Genomic DNA, 18,466 nt, shown 5'->3' with positions numbered 1-18,466 from the left:
GTTGTCAAAAACTGTTTTCGTCAGCTCTACCGACAACTTAAACTTCAAAACTGAAGAATATCTTCCGTAAGTTCACCAGCCTAATTTAATACGTCGAAAATAGACATATTCCGTGACTCTTTGCAGCTTCGTACTTCCAACAGATAAATTTTACTCCAGTGTCCATTCATCCGTCATGATCTTGGTTTTTACCATTGCTCATTCTTAGGCCAGCTTCACAGCGGATTAACGCAAGTTAACTAACAAGTGTCTGAATATATTCTATACTATTTGCAAACAGAACATTATCATCAGCTAGCCTCTGGTTATTTAATCTCTTTCCCAGAATCTGGATTCCCTTCGTTTACCAGTTCAATTTAGATGGTTCAAATGGCCTTAAACATAGCTGGATGTCTGATCGAGTCGAATGCATTATCAAAGTCTATGAAGACAATGCAAAGAGGAAGATGGTACTCATTTGCTCTACTTGCCGTTTCATGGAGAGTTAGGATAGTGTGGCGTTTATACCACATTCCTGCCCACGTTTACTAGATTTTTGTTGCTATATTTTATGTATGAGAAGACTTTGCTATGGGAGGTTAGCAAGCAGGTAGGATCATAAAGCAGACTCACCGAACGAAGCGCCATATGGCCACATAGCGTGAGAACGGCCGGGTGAGCCTGAGATATATCGTACTGGAGCAGAGAGAGAGACAATGGGGATTCACCTAACGTGCTAGGTGTCAAAATGAGAATCGTTTATTATTTATATCTACTTTTTAATTATTGCCAAAGGCCCTGCCGCAGTGACAACACCGGTTCCCGTCAGATCACCGAAGTTAAGCGCTGTGGGGCTGGGCTAGCACTTGGATGGGTGACCATGCGGTCTGCCGAGCGCTGTTGTCAAGCGGGTTGCATTCAGATCTTGTGAGGCAAACAGAGGAGCTACTTGAAAGAGAAGTAGCGGCTCCAGATTCGTAAACTGCCACACGGCCGGGAGAGCGGTGTGCTGACCACGTGTCCCACCATATCCGTATCCGGCGACGCCTCTGGGCTGCGGATGACACGGCGGCCGGTCGGTACCACTGGGTCGGCCATGGCCTGTGGGCGGAGTTTACGTTGTTTACTATTGAAATATTAATATACAGCTCCAGCCGTGGTGCTGACGTTACTTGCACTGAGAACTTGTTAATAATAATTTCAGCATCACTCTCAGGAAATGGTAACTACAAATTTTAGTTACTGTCATTGTTTATTGCTGGTAAGGGAGGACCAGTTATAAGTGCGCCGTGAGAGGGTAGGCGCCAAACTGTTAAGACAGCTGCCTACTAGTCTACGGTCGCCTCCCGAGTAGGTAATGCATGAATCTGTGTATAAAAACCTCATCACATTTAAAGATGGAGCAGTATCTTGACAAACTGCTACGGATAACGTACTTGTGCAATGCTGTGTTAATCCGAGGCATCCTGCGATCGTTTATCGAGGTGGCAACACGCGAACGAGTGTGTGAAGTGCAACTCAGCGTAAGGCCGGGATTAATCGTTACAATTGCCTCGGAAAACGTACTTGCGTGATCTCATGTGGATTCTAAGATCATGTGAAGCATTTTGTGACGTGTGCTCTGGTCGGGAATCAGCAATTAATGACCGGAAATCTTGTTATGGATATTAACGGTAGACTGGCACCAGAGAGGCAATTCTGACGCTGCGGTTGGTAACGGGAGCAAGACTAAAGAAAAATGAAGACACGTTCATAGAATTTGTCGACTTGGAAAAAGCGTTCGACACTATGAAATGGTGCAAGATGTTCCAAATTCTAAGGAAAAAAGGAGTAAGCTGTAAGGGGAGTCGGGTAATATACAATATGTACAAGAGCCATGATGGAATAGCAGGCGTGGACAAAGTGCTCGGATTAAAAAGGTTGTAAGAGAGAGACGTAGTCTTTTGCCCATATTTTTCAATCTGTACATCGAATGAGCAATGATGGAAATAACAGAAGTTCAAGGGGCGGAATTAAAATTAAAGGTGGAAGGATATCAACGATACGATTCGCTGATGACATTGCTGTCCTGAGCGACTGTGAAAAAGAATTACATGATCTGCTGAGTGGAATGAACAGCGTAATGAGTCATAGTATGGATTGAAAGTAAATGGAAGAAAGACGAAAGTAATGAGAGGTAGCAGAAATGAGAACAGCGAGAAACTTAACATCAGGATTGATGGTCACGAAGTAGATGAAGTTAAGGAATTCTGCTACCTAGGCAGTAAAATAACCAATGACGGACGGAGCAAGGAGGACATGGAAAGCAGACGAGCACTGGCAAAAAGGGCATTCCTGACCAGGAGAAGTCTACTAGTGTCAAACATAGGTCTTAATCTAAGGAAGAAATTCCTGAGAATGTACGTTTGGAGCACAGCGTTGTATGGTAGTGAAACAAGGATTGCAGGAACACTGGAACAGAAGAGAATCGAAGCATTTGAGATGTGGTGCTATAGACGAATGTTGAAAATTAGTTGGACTAATAAGATCAGGAATGATAACGGTCTGCATAGAGTGGCGAGGAAAGGAATACGTGGAAAATACTGACAAGGAGAAGCGACAGGATGATAGGACGTCTGTTAAAACATCAGGGAATTACTTTCATAATACTAGAGGGAGCTATAGTTGGCAAAAATTGTAGAGGATGACAAAGATTGGAATACACCAGCAAATAATTGAGAACGTAGGTTGCAAATGCTACTCTGAGAAGAAAAGGTTGGCATAGGAGAGGAATTTATGGCGGGTCGCATCAAACGAGTCAGAAGACTGATGAGTCAAAAATACTGGCTTTAGAAACTGTTTTACTAATTTTGCGGTTGGACTAATATAATAAAATTATTTTATGATTCTCATTAAGTCTAGCATTTAAACCTACGTCACATTATTATGCACTCTTTATTGCATAAAGAAATGGCTCTCAGCATTATGGGACTGGACATCTGAGGTCAACAGTCCCCTAGACCCAGAACTAGTTAAACCTAACTAACCTAAGGACATCACACACATCCATGCCCGAGGCAGGATTCGAACCTGCGACGGTAGCAGCAGAGCGCCTAGAACCGCTCGGCCACAGTGGCCGTCTATTTCACAAACGTTACAGTTCGCGACCGACGGAGAAAAAACAAATTGGGACAACGTCTACGAGATGCGAGGTGAGCAAGATGCCGACAATTCAGTTACGAGAAGTAGGGGAGAGTGGGGTGCGGGAACATGTTGTGGCGGACGATATTTCAAACAAACAATTGCCTTCCGCTATGATAGTGTTAGGGACCCGTGGTCTAGGGGTAACGTCTTTGATTCATAATCAAAACGTCTTCGGTCCAAGGTTCGATCCCCGCCACTGCCTAAATTTTGATAAATAATCAGCATTGGCGGCCGAAGACTTCCGGCATAAGAAGTCAGCCTCATTCTGCCAACGGCCTTGTCAAAGATGGCGGAGGAGCGGATAGATGTTCAGGGCACTCTCTTGTCCTAGGGGTGGGAAATTGCCCCTAAAGGCGGAAGAATCAGCAATGATCAACGACATGAGGATGCAGAAGGCAATGGAAACCACTGTATTAAAGACACGTAACGTGTATCCACAGGACATGTGGCCTGTAATTGAAGAAGTGTCATGATGATCTCTCCATTGGCAAAAGATTCCGGAATAGTCCCCCATTCGGATCTCCGGGAGGGGACTGCCAAGGGGGAGGTTACCATGAGAAAAAGATTGAATAATCGACGAAAGGATAACGTTCTACGAGTCTGGGCGTGGAATGTCAGAAGCTTGAACGTGGTAGGGAAACTAGAAAATCTGAAAAGGGAAATGCAAAGGCTCAATCTAGATATAGTAGGGGTCAGTGAAGTGAAGTGGAAGGAAGACAAGGATTTCTGGTCAGATGAGTATCGGGTAATATCAACAGCAGCAGAAAATGGTATAACAGGTGGTCGATTCGTTATGAATAGGAAGGTAGGGCAGAGGGTGTGTTTCTGTGAACAGTTCAGTGACCGGGTTGTTCTAATCACAATCGACAGCAGACCAACACCGACAACGATAGTTCAGGTATACATGCCGACGTCGCAAGCTGAAGATGAACAGATAGAGACAGTGTATGAGGATATTGAAAGGGTAATGCAGTATGTAAAGGGGGACGAAAATCTAATAGTCATGGTCGACTGGAATGCAGTTGTAGGGGAAGGAGTAGAAGAAAAGGTTACAGGAGAATATGGGCTTGGGACAAGGAATGAAAGAGGAGAAAGACTAATTGAGTTCTGTAACAAGTTTCAGCTAGTAATAGCGAATACCCTGTTTAAAAATCACAAGAGGAGGAGGTATACTTGGAAAAGGCCGGGAGATACGGGAAGATTTCAATTAGACTACATCATGGTCAGACAGAGATTCCGAAATCAGATACTGGATTGTAAGGCGTACCCAGGAGCAGATATAGACTCAGATCACAATATAGTAGTGATGAAGAGTAGGCTGAAGTCCAAGACATTAGCAGGAAGAATCAATACGCAAAGAAGTGGATACGGAAGTACTAAGGAATGACGAGATACGTTTGAAGTTCTCGAACGCTATAGATACAGCAATAACGAATAGCGCAGTAGGCAGTACAGTTGAAGAGGAATGGACATCTCTAAAAAGGGCCATCACAGAAGTTGGGAAGGAAAACATAGGTACAAAGAAGGTAGCTGCGAAGAAACCATGGGTAACAGAAGAAATACTTCAGTTGATTGATGAAAGGAGGAAGTACAAACATGTTCCGGGAAAATCAGGAATACAGAAATAGAAGTCGCTGAGGAATGAAATAAACAGGAAGTGCAGGGAAGCTAAAACGAAATGGCTGCAGGAAAAATGTGAAGACATCGAAAAAGATATGATTGTCTGAAGGACAGACTCAGAATACAGGAAAGTCAAAACAAACTTTGGTGACATTAAAAGCAACGGTGGTGACATTAAGAGTGCAACGGGAATTCCACTGCTAAATGCAGAGGATAGAGCAGATAGGTGGAAAGAATACATTGAAAGCCTCTATGAGGGTGAAGGTTTGTCTGATGTGATAGAAGAAGAAACAGGAGTCGATTTAGAAGAGATAGGGGATCCAGTATTAGAATCGGAATTTAAAAGAGCTTTGGAGGACTTACAGTCAAATAAGGCAGAAGGGATAGATAACATTCCATCAGAATTTCTAAAATCATTGGGGGAAGTGGCAACAAAACGACTATTCACGTTGGTTTGTAGAATATATGAGTCTGGCGACATAGCATCTGACTTTCGGAAAAGCATCATCCACACAATTTCGAAGACGGCAAGAGCTGACAAGTGCGAGAATTATCGCACAATCAGCTTAACAGCTCATGCATCGAAGCTGCTTACAAGAATAATATACAGAAAAATGGAAAAGAAAATTGAGAATGCGCTAGGTGACGATCAGTTTGGCTTTAGGAAAAGTAAAGGGACGAGAGAGGCAATTCTGACGTTACGGCTAATAATGGAAGCAAGGCTAAAGAAAAATCAAGACAGGTTCATAGGATCTGTCGACCTGGAAAAAACGTTCGACAATATAAAATGGTGCAAGCTGTTCGAGATTCTGAAAAAAGTAGGGGTAAGCTATAGGGAGAGACGCGTCATATACAATATGTACAACAACCAAGAGGGAATAATAAGAGTGGAAGATCAAGAACGAAGTGCTCGTATTAAGAAGGGTGTAAGACAAGGCTGTAGCCTTTCGCCCCTACTCTTCAATCTGTACATCGAGGAAGCAATGATGGAAATAAAAGAAAGGTTCAGGAGTGGAATTAAAATACAAGGTCAAAGGATATCAATGATACGATTCGCTGATGACATTGTTATCCTGAGTGAAAGTGAAGAAGAATTAAATGATCTGCTGAACGAAATGAACAGTCTAATGAGTACACAGTATGGTTTGAGAGTAAATCGGAGAAAGACGAAGGTAATGAGAAGTAGTAGAAATGAGAACAGCGAGAAACTTAACATCAGGATTGATTGTCACGAAGTTAATGAAGTTAAGGAATTCTGCTACCTAGGCAGTAAAATAACCAATGACGGACGGAGCAAGGAGGACATCAAAAGCAGACTCGCTATGGCAAACAAGGCATTTCTGGCCAAGAGAAGTCTACTAATATCAAATACCGGCCTTAATTTGAGGAAGAAATTTCTGAGGATGTACGTCTGGAGTACAGCATTGTATGGTAGTGAAACATGGACTGTGGGAAAACCGGAACAGAAGAGAATCGAAGCATTTGAGATGTGGTGCTATAGACGAATGTTGAAAATTAGGTGGACTGATAAGGTAAGGAATGAGGAGGTTCTATGCAGAATCGGAGAGGAAAGGAGTATGTGGAAAACACTGATAAGGAGAAGGGACAGGATGATAGGACATCTGCTAAGACATGAGGGAGCTGTAGAGGGCAAAAACTGTAGAGGAAGGCAGAGACTGGAATACGTCAAGCAAATAATTGAGGACGTAGGTTGCAAGTGCTACTCTGAGATGAAGAGGTTGGCACAGGAAAGGAATTCGTGGCGGGCCGCATCAAACCAGTCAGTAGACTGATGACAAAAAGAAATGATAGTGTTACGTTATCATCAATTGTACTAAACCCTTCACGGAACCCAGATTGCTCAGTAGCTTGGGCTAGGTCAAGTGTAGAGCTCAATCTGGTAGTCAAAAATTTAGTAAAAGCTTTGTACAGTGTCGACTGGAGGCTGATAGGGCGACAGTTCTTTACGTCTTTAGTTCTGCTTTTCTTACGTATTGGGATTTTTTTTGGTTTTTTTCCAATCTCTTGGTCATTTTCCACTCTACCTAAGTGCTTTATACATTCGTCACCAAGCAGCCACTTATTAAGTTAGCGTGTCCCCACGCGTCAGCTGCCACCTGTTTCTGTGGTGAAGTGCAGCCCGGCTGTGTACAGGCTCTCGGTGTACACAAAGTGCTCCCCCCGACCTCTCAGCTGGTTGGCTTGCAGAGGGACGGACCCGCCTGGAGCGTCTAGGCTGCCTCAATTACGTGATTGCTTCCAGAGCGGGCTCGATGCCTCTCCACTGGCGGTCGCGGCTCGCTAAGTAGCTCCGCCCGGTCCATCATTCCCACCCTCCCTCCCGCCCTCCTTCCCTCTCTCTCTCTCTCTCTCTCTCTCTCTCTCTCTCCACTAGAACCGCGTCCCATGTCGCACACCACTGTCTCACTCGATCCCGACACTGTGCCACAACTAACGTTTGCTTATCACTCACAACACTTTTGCTTGCTTCTCTAAGAATGTGCAACAAAATAATATTGCATCATCAAGCAATGACTTTATAAAGGCTATGCCCAAGCGTTTTACTGTATATAACAAGGTCTTGGTCACTTAACACATATCTTTATTTACAACGCCGTTTCCACTACTGTCATCATCACATCTGTAATTAATACACTGCTGGACATTAAAATTGCTACACCACGAAGATGACGTGCTACGGACGCGGAATTTAACCGGCAGGAAGAAGATGCTGTGATATGCAAATGATTAGCTTTTCCGTGCATTCACACAAGGTTGACGCCGGTGGGGACACCTACATCGTGCTGACACGAGGAAAGTTTCCAACCGATTTCTCATACACAAACAGCAGTTGAACGGCGTTGCCTGCTGAAACGTTGTTGTGATGCCTCGTGTAAGGAGGAGAAATGCGTACCATCACGTTTCCTACTTTGATAAAGGTCGGATTGTAGCCTATCGCGATTGCGGTTTATCGTATCGAGACATTGCTGCTCGCGTTGGTCGAGAACCAATGACTGTTAGCAGAATATAGAATCGGTGTGTTCAGGAGGGTAATACGGAACGCCGTGCTGGATCCCAACGGCCTCGTATCACTAGCAGTCGAGATGACAGGCATCTTATGCGCATGGCTGTAACGGATCGTGCAGCCACTTCACGTTCTGTTTACAGCATCATGATGGTCGCAACCGTGTTTGGTGACATCGCGGTGAACCCACATTGGAAGCGCGTATTGGTCATCGGCATACTGACGTATCACCCGGCGTGATGGTATGGGGTGCCATTGGTTACACGTCTCGGTCACCTCTTGTTCGCATTGATGGCACTTTGAACAGTGGACGTTACACTTCAGATGTGTTACGACCCGTGGCTCTACCCTTCATTCGATCCGTACATTTCGGCAGGATAATACACGACCGCATGTTGCAGGTCCTGTACGGGCCTTTCTGGATACAGAAAATGTTCGACTGCTGCCCTGGCCAGCACATTCTCCAGATCCCTCACCAATTGAAAACGTCTGGTCAATGGTGGCCGAGCAACTGGCTCGTCACAATACGCCAGTGACTCGATGAACTGTGATATCTTGTTGAAGCTGCATGGGCAGCTGTACCTGTACACGCCATCCGAGCTCTGTTTTACTTAGTGCCCAGGCGTATCAAGGCCGTTATTACGCCAGAGGTTGTTGTTGTGGGTACTGATTTCTCAGGATCTATGCACCCAAATTGCGTGAAAATGTAATCACATGTCAGTTGTAGTATATTTGTCCAATGAATACCCGTTTATCATCTGCATTTCTTCTTGATGTAGCATTTTTAATGGCCAGTAGTGTATCAAGGAAACATGCACTGAAACGGCAAAGGAGCTGGTATAGGTATGCGTATTGAAATACACAGATGTGTAAACAGGCCGTATACAAAGCTGCGGCCGTCAATGCCTATATATAAGACAACAAGTATCAGGCGTAGTTGTCAGATAGATTACTGTTGGTACAATGGCAGGTTATCAACATTTATGTGAGTTCGAACGTGGTGTTATAGTCGGCACATCAGCGATGGGACACAGTAGCGATGAAGGGGGGATTTTCCAGTACGACCATTTTACGAGTGTACCTTGAATATCAGGAATCCAGTAAAACATCAAATCGCTGCGACCGGGAAAAGATCCTACAAGAACGGGGCCAACGTCCACTGAAGAGAATCGTTCGATGTGACGAAACTGCAACCCTTCCGCCATTTGCTGCAGATTTTAATGCTGGATTACCGACGAGTGTCAGCGTGCGAGCCTTTCAAAGGAACATAATCGATATGGGCTTTCGGCACTGAAGGCACAGTCGTGTACCCTTTGCCTGGGCCCGTCAACGCCGGCATTGGACTGTTGATGACTGGATACTCGTTGCCTGGTAGGACGAGTCTCGTTTCAAATTGTATCGAGCAGGTGAACATGTACGGGTATGGAGACAAGCTCATGGGTCCATGGAGCCCGCATGTCAACAGGGGAATGTTCAAGGTGGTGGAGGGCCTGTAATGGTGTGGGGCGTGTGCAGTTGTAGTGATGTGGGACCCCTGATACGTCTAGATATGACTCTGATACGTGACTCGTACGAAGCCATCCTGTGTGATCACCTGTATCCATTCATGTCCATTGTGCATTCCTACGGATTTGGGCAGTTCCAGCAGGACAATGCGACACCCCACGCTTCCAGATTTTCTGCAGAGTGGCTCCAGGAACACTCTTCTGAGTTTAAACACTTCCGCTGCCCACCGAACTCCCCAGACTTAGACATTGTTGAGCATACCTGGGATGCCTTGCAACACGCTGTTAAGAAGAGACCTCCACCCCCTCGTACTCTGACTGACTTCAGCTCCGCAGGATTTCCTTGAGCACTACTTGAGACATTGTCGAGTCAATGACACATCGTCTTGCGGGGCCCCTACACCATATTAGACAGCTGTACCAGTTTTTTTGCCTCTTCAGTGTAAGAACGAGACGTGTTTGTTATACAGGGTGTCCAATATTAAAGTCCCAGTTCCAAAACGCTATACAAAGGGATCTACTACTCAGACTGACATCAGGTTAGAAGAGTGCATTACTGACGCAGGACGAAGCGTTATAGAACAAAAATAGAAACGAAAACATCGAAAACTGAACCAAGAGATGGCGCTGATCTTGAGTTTGCGTCCTAGACGCGCAACATGACTCTCTCCATGAACGATCGGGCGCTGCTGGTAAAACTGTTTAACAGGAACGTTGAGTGTGCGCCAGTGTCCCTGCAAAAGTTCCGGACACTCGGGCGTGTGAAAAATGGCATTGGTCAGGTTCCTGCTAAGGGTCTGGAGAATATGATTTGAAAATTCGAGAAGACAGGTCATTTTGGAGCTCAGTGTGACAGAGGGAGGAAAGCAGTTGATCCAACGCCTGTGAGAGACGTGGTCACAACACTGCAGGATGGATCGAGCGGTGGTGTGCGAACATGCAGTGCACGGGCAATTGCCCAATCGTTGGACATGCCTGCCAGCATGTTACGCAAAATCCTACGAAACATCCTGCATTGCCATCCATACAAAATCATCCATAGGTATTATAATTAAACTTTCCTCGAGACATTAAGGCCCCATTGTTATCTACAATAAGGATGGAAACTGAAGTAATAAATTAAAATTTGTGCCACGGCCAGGACTTGAACCCAAGTCTGCTTCACTACAAGGCAAGAATGTTAACCATAGTAACTATACGTTATTCATCTTGAGCTGACTGCTATCTTATTTAAAAGAACCACACCAGAAGCATTTCGCTTTCGATTTCGAAGCATCTTCCGCAGTTATTGGTGTTGCTTCACGTAATCTGCTCCTTCCCTCCTTGCTAGCAGTGGTTGGTGTCGACAGGGTACATTTCACTTCTGCACTTGGCAGTTTATGGCATTCTGCAGTATTTCTTGACCTGCAATATTCACAATTGACCGTATAGTTTAAGGAAGTCAATTGTAAATCCTGCAGGTCTTTGACCTATTGTAATGAAGTGGAAAGTTGAGTAAAATGATCTCAATTTACTATTTAAATTATTTGTATTAGATTAGCCGAGCGGTCTGAGGCGCTGCAGTCATGGACTGTGTGTCTGGTCCCGGCGGAGGTTCGAGCCCTCCCTCGGGCATGGGTGTGTTTGTCCTTAGGATAATTTAGGTTAAGTAGTGTGTAAGCTTACGGACTGATGACCTTAGCAGTTAAGTCCCATAAGATTTCACATACATTTGAACATTTCTTTGTATTAAATGTTGTATTAAATGTTATATAATCATGTGGATTTTGTGTCGACATGTTAATGTATTTAAATATTAAGATTTTTGTATACAACTATGTACGAGCTGGTCCATACCTAGGGACCTGCATTGTATAAAATGAAAAGCAGCAGTTTTGCCCATTTGCAACGGAAGTGAGTTGGCGCGCGCCAAAATGTGGTTGGCGAAGGCTAAAAGGTGGAACAGGAGTCAGTCGGCAGCTAGCTACTGGACAGTATGGTCTGAGCAGCAACTGAGGGAGCAGTGCAAGTACCGGGGGTAGCATCCAGTACCTGGTTGTAATATGGAAAGGCCTCGGATGTGTGTATGGCTGTAAAATGGTGCTCTGTTAGTGGAAAAGGCTCTAGTGTTGGAAATGTCGTGCCAAGAAGAAGATAATAGAGTCAATTCAATCCAGAGGAGAGACCGCTAGCCGTTATGTACTCGCCACCTATATTGCGCAATCACTTCGGAAGTTACAAGAGATCAGAATTCTGTCAAAGTATGAACCAGTGCATTTAAGTATTGTGTAATTTGCAGTAATAAGGTAAATTTTGTGAAATTTCTGTCCGATCCTTGATTTGGTTCCTCTCATTATACCTCTCAGGATCCACTCCACATAAATACTGACATCCGAGAATCTTGTGCGTCTAAAACTAATGAAAATAAATATTTGTTTATTTGCGTAATTCTGAATGCAAAAAGATATGCAGAGATACTGTGGTTTCAATTGAAGTTAGGGGAGGAAGTAAGTGTTGCATTTATAAAACCTCCATAGTGATTGATATGCTTTATTTAAAAGTGTTTGTGCTTTAAAGATTAACTGCTTTAAATTCTGTTAGTGAAAATTACTGGTTGTATTACTGGCAACAAGACAGCACGTTGTCTCGAAGTTAGTTAAAGTCTAAATACACTAGAAGTCTCACAAGCTGCGACATCGTCCCGAAAAAACTCAGTGACCCGTATATGTAAAAAGTTTCCTTTAATTTACGTCTAAGGTCACAATCTTTTCTGTTTAACAGATTACCGGTTTCGGTCTTTAATGACCACCATCAGATCTGTCTCATAAAAACAAAGTGCATTAGGACTTTGTTTTTATGAGACAGATCTGATGATGGTCATTAAAGACCGAAACCGGCAATCTGTTAAACAGAAAAGATTGTGACCGTAGACGTAAATTAAAGGAAACACTAGAAGTCTTATTGAAAGTTATATAGAGAAAACTGCCGCCAATAACTGTTTTAAAAACCATGCAAGGTGAGTGAAATTACTGAAAAGTGTGTTTAGTTTGCTTTATAGTAATTGACAGTTTACGGATCGCCAATTTTGAGTTGCTTGAAATGAATAAACCTGCTTGAATAATAAATATATTAATTGCAGGTGAAGGAAAATTTGAGTTTTGTGTACTTCCTGTGATGAAAATTGGAAAGTCAGTTTGAGAGCACCCACCAACAACTTTTCTCATTGAAGATAAAGTTACTGTAATTTCTCTTATCTATAAAAATAGAAACGATATTACTTCTTAATGAGCATAAAAATCCTACTGCAAGTGACGTTTAGTTATATTTGTACTACATGGAAAGTAACTATTGAAACAAGACTATGTCCATGTTCAATTTTGGTTTAGTAGTGTCTTTCACAATATTTGATGATGAGATAATTTGTATATGAAAAAGTATTACTACTAAGAAGAGAGAGAGCTGTTAACTGTTTCTGTGAGAACTTGAATATACTGTTAACATCACTGTACCACTTGTCAGATTATGGTAGAGTCCTTTGTACTTCTTTGAGAAAGAAGTAATAGCGTCCATTTATCATAACTGTATACAGATTATATAAAAGTAATGTTTCACATTACTATGCCTAATTAGGCTGGAGACCGTTTTTATTTCATTTAAGTAAACTTGGTTACTTAAAACATTTTCCAAATTTCAATCTGTAGCTTACTGGTTTCTTCTGTAGCACTAAATTCAGGTTCGATAAGCCAAGTCCATTAGGTAATTCACGGTCAATTTACAAAAATCCTCCTTGAGGGTAACATTAACAGCGTCGTAATTCAATAATTGGTAAAACACCGTATGTTAATAGAGTACTGGCCATTAAAATTGTTACACCAAGAAGAAATGCAGATGATAAACGGGTATTCATCGGACAAATATTTATACTAGAACTGACAGGTGATTACATTTTCACGCAATTTGGGTACATAGATCCTGAGAAATCAATACGCAGAACAACCACCTCTGGCCGTAATAACGGCCTTGATACGCCTGGGCATTGAGTCAAACAGAGCTTGGATGGCGTGTACAGGTAAAGCTTGCCCATGCAGCTGCAACACGATACCACAGTTCATCAAGAGTAGTGACTGGCGTATTGTGGCGACCCAGTTGCTCAGCCACCGTTGACCAGACGTGTTCAGTTAGTGAGAGATCTGGAGAATGTGCTGGCCAGGGCAGCAGTCGAAATTTTTCTGTATCCAGAAAGGCCCGTACAGGACCTGCAACAAGCGGTCATGCTTTATCCTGCTGAAATGTAGGGTTTCGCAGGGATCGAATGAAGGGTAGAGCCACGGGTCATAACACATCTGAAATTTGCGAGCATCATGATGCTGTATACAGAACATGGATTCATCCGAAAAAAATAACGTTTTGCCTTTCGTGTACCCAGGTTCGTCGTTGAGTACACCATCGCAGGCGCTCCTGTTTGTGATGCAGCGTCAAGAGTAACCGCAGCCACGGTCTCCGAGCTGATAGTCCGTGCTGCTGCAAACGTCGTCGAACTGTTCGTGCAGATGGTTGTTGTCTTGCAAACGTCCCCATCTGTTGACTCAGGGATCGAGACGTGGCTGCACGATCCGTTACAGCCATGTTCAGAAGGGATACATTAAATACAGTTGGTGTTGGAGTATTTATTGCTGTCAGAGTCAGTTTGCCTTGTAGCAATATTGAAGGAGATACTTCGAGTGAAATAGTATGGGTAGAAGTTATATCTGACAATCTGAACAAACTATTAATTGGATCGTTTTACCGACCACCCCGACTAAAAAGATATAGTTGCTGAAAGTTCAAAGAAAACTTGAGTGTCATTTCAAATTAAGTACCTCGATCACACAATTATAGTCGTTGGTGACTTCAGTCTACCCTCGATATGCTGGAAAAATTATACGTTTAATGCCGTTTTGAAGAATAAGTTCATCAGCCCGCTAAAAGCGTAAATGGTTGTGAAAGCATACTTGACCTTTTAGCAACAAATAATCCTGGCCAAACAGTGAGTACCGTGACGAATACAGGGATTAGCGAACACAAGGCAGTTGCTGCTTGGCTGAGTATCGTAACACCGACAACCATCAAAAATAAACGCAAAGTATACCTATTTAAAAAAGCTGATAAAAATGCTCTTAACGCTTTTTTAAGAGACAGTCTTCACTCTTTCCGATCTGATGATGTAAGTGTAGAAAAGTTGTGGAATGTTTTCAAAGAGCAATTGATAGATATATACCACATAAAGTAATACGTGAGAGTACTGATCCCCATCGTACACAAAACGGGTCATAGCGTTGTTGCAGAAGCAACGAAAAAGCATGCCAAATTTAAAAGAAAGCAAAATCCCCAATATTGGCAAAGTTTTACAGAAGTTCGAAATATGGCGCGTACTTCAATGCGAGATGCTTTTAATAATTTCCACAACAAAATTCTGTCTCGAAATCTGGCAGAAAACCCAAAGAGATTCTGGTCATATACAAAGCACACCAGTGGCAAGACGCAGTCAACACCCTCACTGCGCGACAACAACGGTGAAGTCACTGAAGACAGAGTCACTAAAGCACAGTTATTAAACACGGTTTTCCGAACTCCTTCACCAAAGAAGACGAAGTAAATATTCCTAAATTCCAGTCAAGAACAACTGCCAAGATGAGAAACACAGAAGTGGATACCCTCGGAGTAATGAAGCAGCTTAAATCACTTAATAAAGGCAAGACCTCCGGTCCAGATTGTATACCAGTCAGGTTCCTCTCAGAGTACGCTGATAAAATAGCTCCATATGTAGCAGTTATATACAACCACTCCCTCATAGAAAGATCCGTACCTAAAGACTGGAAAATTGCTCAAGTCACACCAATACCCAAAAACGGAAGTAGGAGTAATCCGCTGAATTACAGGCCTGTATCACTAACGTCGATTTGCAATAGGGTTTTGGAACATATACTGTATTAGAACATTATGAAGTAACTCGAAGAAAAGGATTGACACATAGTCAGCACGGTTTCAGAAAATATCGTTCTTGTGTGAAACACAACTGGCTCCTTTCCCTCACGGAGTAACGAGTGCTATCGACAGGGGATGTCCAACTGATTCCATATTTTTAGATTTCCAGAAGGCTTTCGACACAGTTCCTCACAAGCGACTTCTAACCAAACTGCGTGCCTACGGAATATCGCCTCAGTTGTGAGACTGGATTCGTGATTTCCTGTCAGAACGGTCACAGTTCGTAGTAATAGACGGAAAGTCATCGAGTAAAACAGAAGTAATATCCGGCGTTCCACAAGGAAGTGTTATAGGCCCTCTATTGTTCCTGCCTATATTAACGACATAGGAGACAATCTGAGTAGCTGTCTTAGATTGTTTGCAGATGATGCTGTCATTTACCGTCTTGTAAAGTCATCAGATGATCAAAACGACTTGCAAAATGATTTAGATAAGACATTTGTATTGTGCGAAAAGTGGCAGTTGACCCTGAGTAAGGGAAAGTGTAAAGTTATTCACATGAGTTCTAAAAGAAATCAGCTAAATTTCGATTACGCAATAGGTCACACAAATCTGAAGGCTGTAAATTCAACGACATACTTAAAGATTAGAATTACAAATAACCTAAATTGGAACGATCACATAGATAATATTGTGGATAGAGCAAACCAAAGACTACGATTCATTGGCAGAACACTTCGAAGGTGCAGCAGGTCTACTAAAGAGACTGCTTACACAACGCTTGTCCGCCCTAGTCTGGAGTATTGCTGTGCCGTGTGTGATCCGCATCAGGTGGGACTAAAGGATGAGATCAAAAAAGTACAAAGAAGGGCAGCTCGTTTTGTATTATCACAAAATAGGGGAGGTAGTGTCACAGAAATGATACGTGAATTGGAGTGGCAATCATTAAAACAAAGGCGTTTTTCGTTGCGAAATTTCAATCACCAGTTTTCTCCTCCGATTGCGAAAACATTCTGTTGGCACGCACCTACATAGGGAGAAATGATCATCACGATAAAATAAGAGAAATCAGGGCTCGCACAGAAAAATTTAAGTTCTCGTTTTTCCCGTGTGTTGTTCGAGAGTGGAACGGTAGAGAGACAGCTTGAAGGTGGTTCATTGAACCCTCTGCCAGGCACTTTATTGTGAATAGCAGAGTAATGACGTAGGTGTAGATGTAGATGTGAATATACAAAAATGATCTGGATGAGAGGTGGACAGCAGTCTGCGGTTGTATGCTCATGAAGCTGTGACGTACGGGATGGTGTTGAAGATGAGTTACTGTAGAATGATGCGAGATGGCTTGGAGGGAATTCAGATTTGGTGTTATGAATGGCAGTTTGTTCTAAACGTAGAAACATGTAAGTTAATGCCGATGGGAAGGAGAAACATCGCTGCAATGTTAGAATACTGTATTGGTGCAGTGTTACTTGATACAGTCACGTCGACCCCCCCTTTTTTTTTCCTTTATTGATTTTCAATTCCCCCCGAAGGGGGTGGGCTGGCAGCAGCTTCGTACGCTGCTCTACAGCCTACAGACTTTTATTTTAAAAAAACGGAAGAAGAAAAGAAACAAGAAAAACAGGCGATAAAACGGTGACTTAAATTGTAAAACGGCGGAAAATTGTGGAAAGTTAAAACATAAAGCAAAGGGGTTGGTAATGCTAATAAAATGCACAGGAATCAGGCAAGTAACGTAGTAGACACACAATTAAAAAAAAAACGTGGCGGCAGTCTGGTTTCAGTCACGTCGATTAAACATCTAGGCTTAGTGCTGCAAAAGTGATACAAAATGTAACGAGAACGTAAGGTCTGTAGCAGGGCAAGAGAATGACCGACTAACGTTTCTTGGGGGAATTTTTGTAAGTTGTGGCTCACCTATATAGGAGACCGTCGATAGAAAGTCGTGTTGTGGCGTAAAGTCAAGTGGTGGCACGCCAGTCGGGAACGACGGCTGCGAGAAGACGTCAGCCAATTGCACGCTGACCGACCGCTCTCCAGGACGACAACGCGACATCAACGGCCCCTATGTAGGGAGGACATAAGCGCCGCGACCGACTGACGACGCCGTAGGTGAATATTAGCTTCTAGACTAGCGACTTGTACAGCAGCGACTTAGGATTGTCTATGCTGAAGGGACTTGATTATTTCGTATGTCGCCCTTTCCTTGATACACTTCCGTGTAATTGGCAAAGTTAAGTACTCGATCTTTCCTTGTTTCTAATAAAACTCATTAATACGGTTTGTTTGAATTGTTTATCTAGCGAACCGATAAGACAGGACTCCTAAACTGCTCATATTCGATGACAAGCTTACAGATATAAAAAGTTGAGCGACCCATTCTTGAGTTCTGCTGCAATGTCTGGTATCTCAACAGGTCGAATTAAAGAAAGATATCGAAGCAATCGAGGAGCGGGCTGCGAGATTTCTTGATAGTATTTTCGAGCAACACGCAGGTATTACAGAGAAACTTTATGGACTGAAAAGCGAATTCCTGGTAGGAACGCGATGTGTTTTTTCGAAGAATGGTACTGAAAATTTTACACAATCGGCATTTAAGGGCCTACTGCAAAATTATTCTCCTGCCACATACGTACATTTCGCGTAAGGTCAGCGGAGGTAAGGTAAGAGAAATTAGGGCTTCTTACGGGAGCATATGGACAGTCGTTTTTCTGTCGCTCCGTCTGCGAGTGGAACAGGAAAGGAAGTGACTGGAAGTCGTACAAAGTGTCCTGCACAATGCTTGCGGAGTATGTACGTAAATGTAGATGGAGATGAAGTAAAACTTCACTGTTCGCTATACTTTCTAACATTGCCATTGTAAAATTCACGAGTGTGCTATAAGATAGGACTTCAGAAGTAAGCGTGTTTGCGGAATATGGAAGGCCTTTTATGAACGACACATTTGTAACTCCGGCGTGTGACTGTGTACAGAAAATACTCTATGGCATTGTCCCATTACCTACCCTGCATTTATCGTGAATTTCTGGCCGTGCACAAAGTCTCAAGCGACTGTAAAAAGGTACAGGTGACTCCGATATATACGAAGGGTGGAAGATTGGACCCGAAAAATTGCAGACCAATATCCGTAACTTTTGATGGTGCTGGTCCTTGAACATATTCTTAGATCGAATAAAATAAACTTTCTTGAGACTGAGAAGCCTATGTCTAC

The 18,466-nt window shown here is 43.1% G+C and overlaps 1 pseudogene; it reads left to right on the top strand.

Annotated features, from left to right (window-relative positions):
* Positions 1 to 767: 767 nt before the first annotated feature.
* LOC126210975 (5S ribosomal RNA) lies at positions 768 to 885 on the top strand (annotated as a pseudogene).
* The last annotated feature ends 17,581 nt before the right edge of the window (positions 886 to 18,466 follow it).

Source organism: Schistocerca nitens, chromosome 10 (genome assembly GCF_023898315.1).
Source record: "Schistocerca nitens isolate TAMUIC-IGC-003100 chromosome 10, iqSchNite1.1, whole genome shotgun sequence".
Lineage (NCBI taxonomy): Eukaryota > Metazoa > Arthropoda > Insecta > Orthoptera > Acrididae > Schistocerca > Schistocerca nitens.
This window is presented reverse-complemented; position numbering and strand designations above follow the sequence as displayed.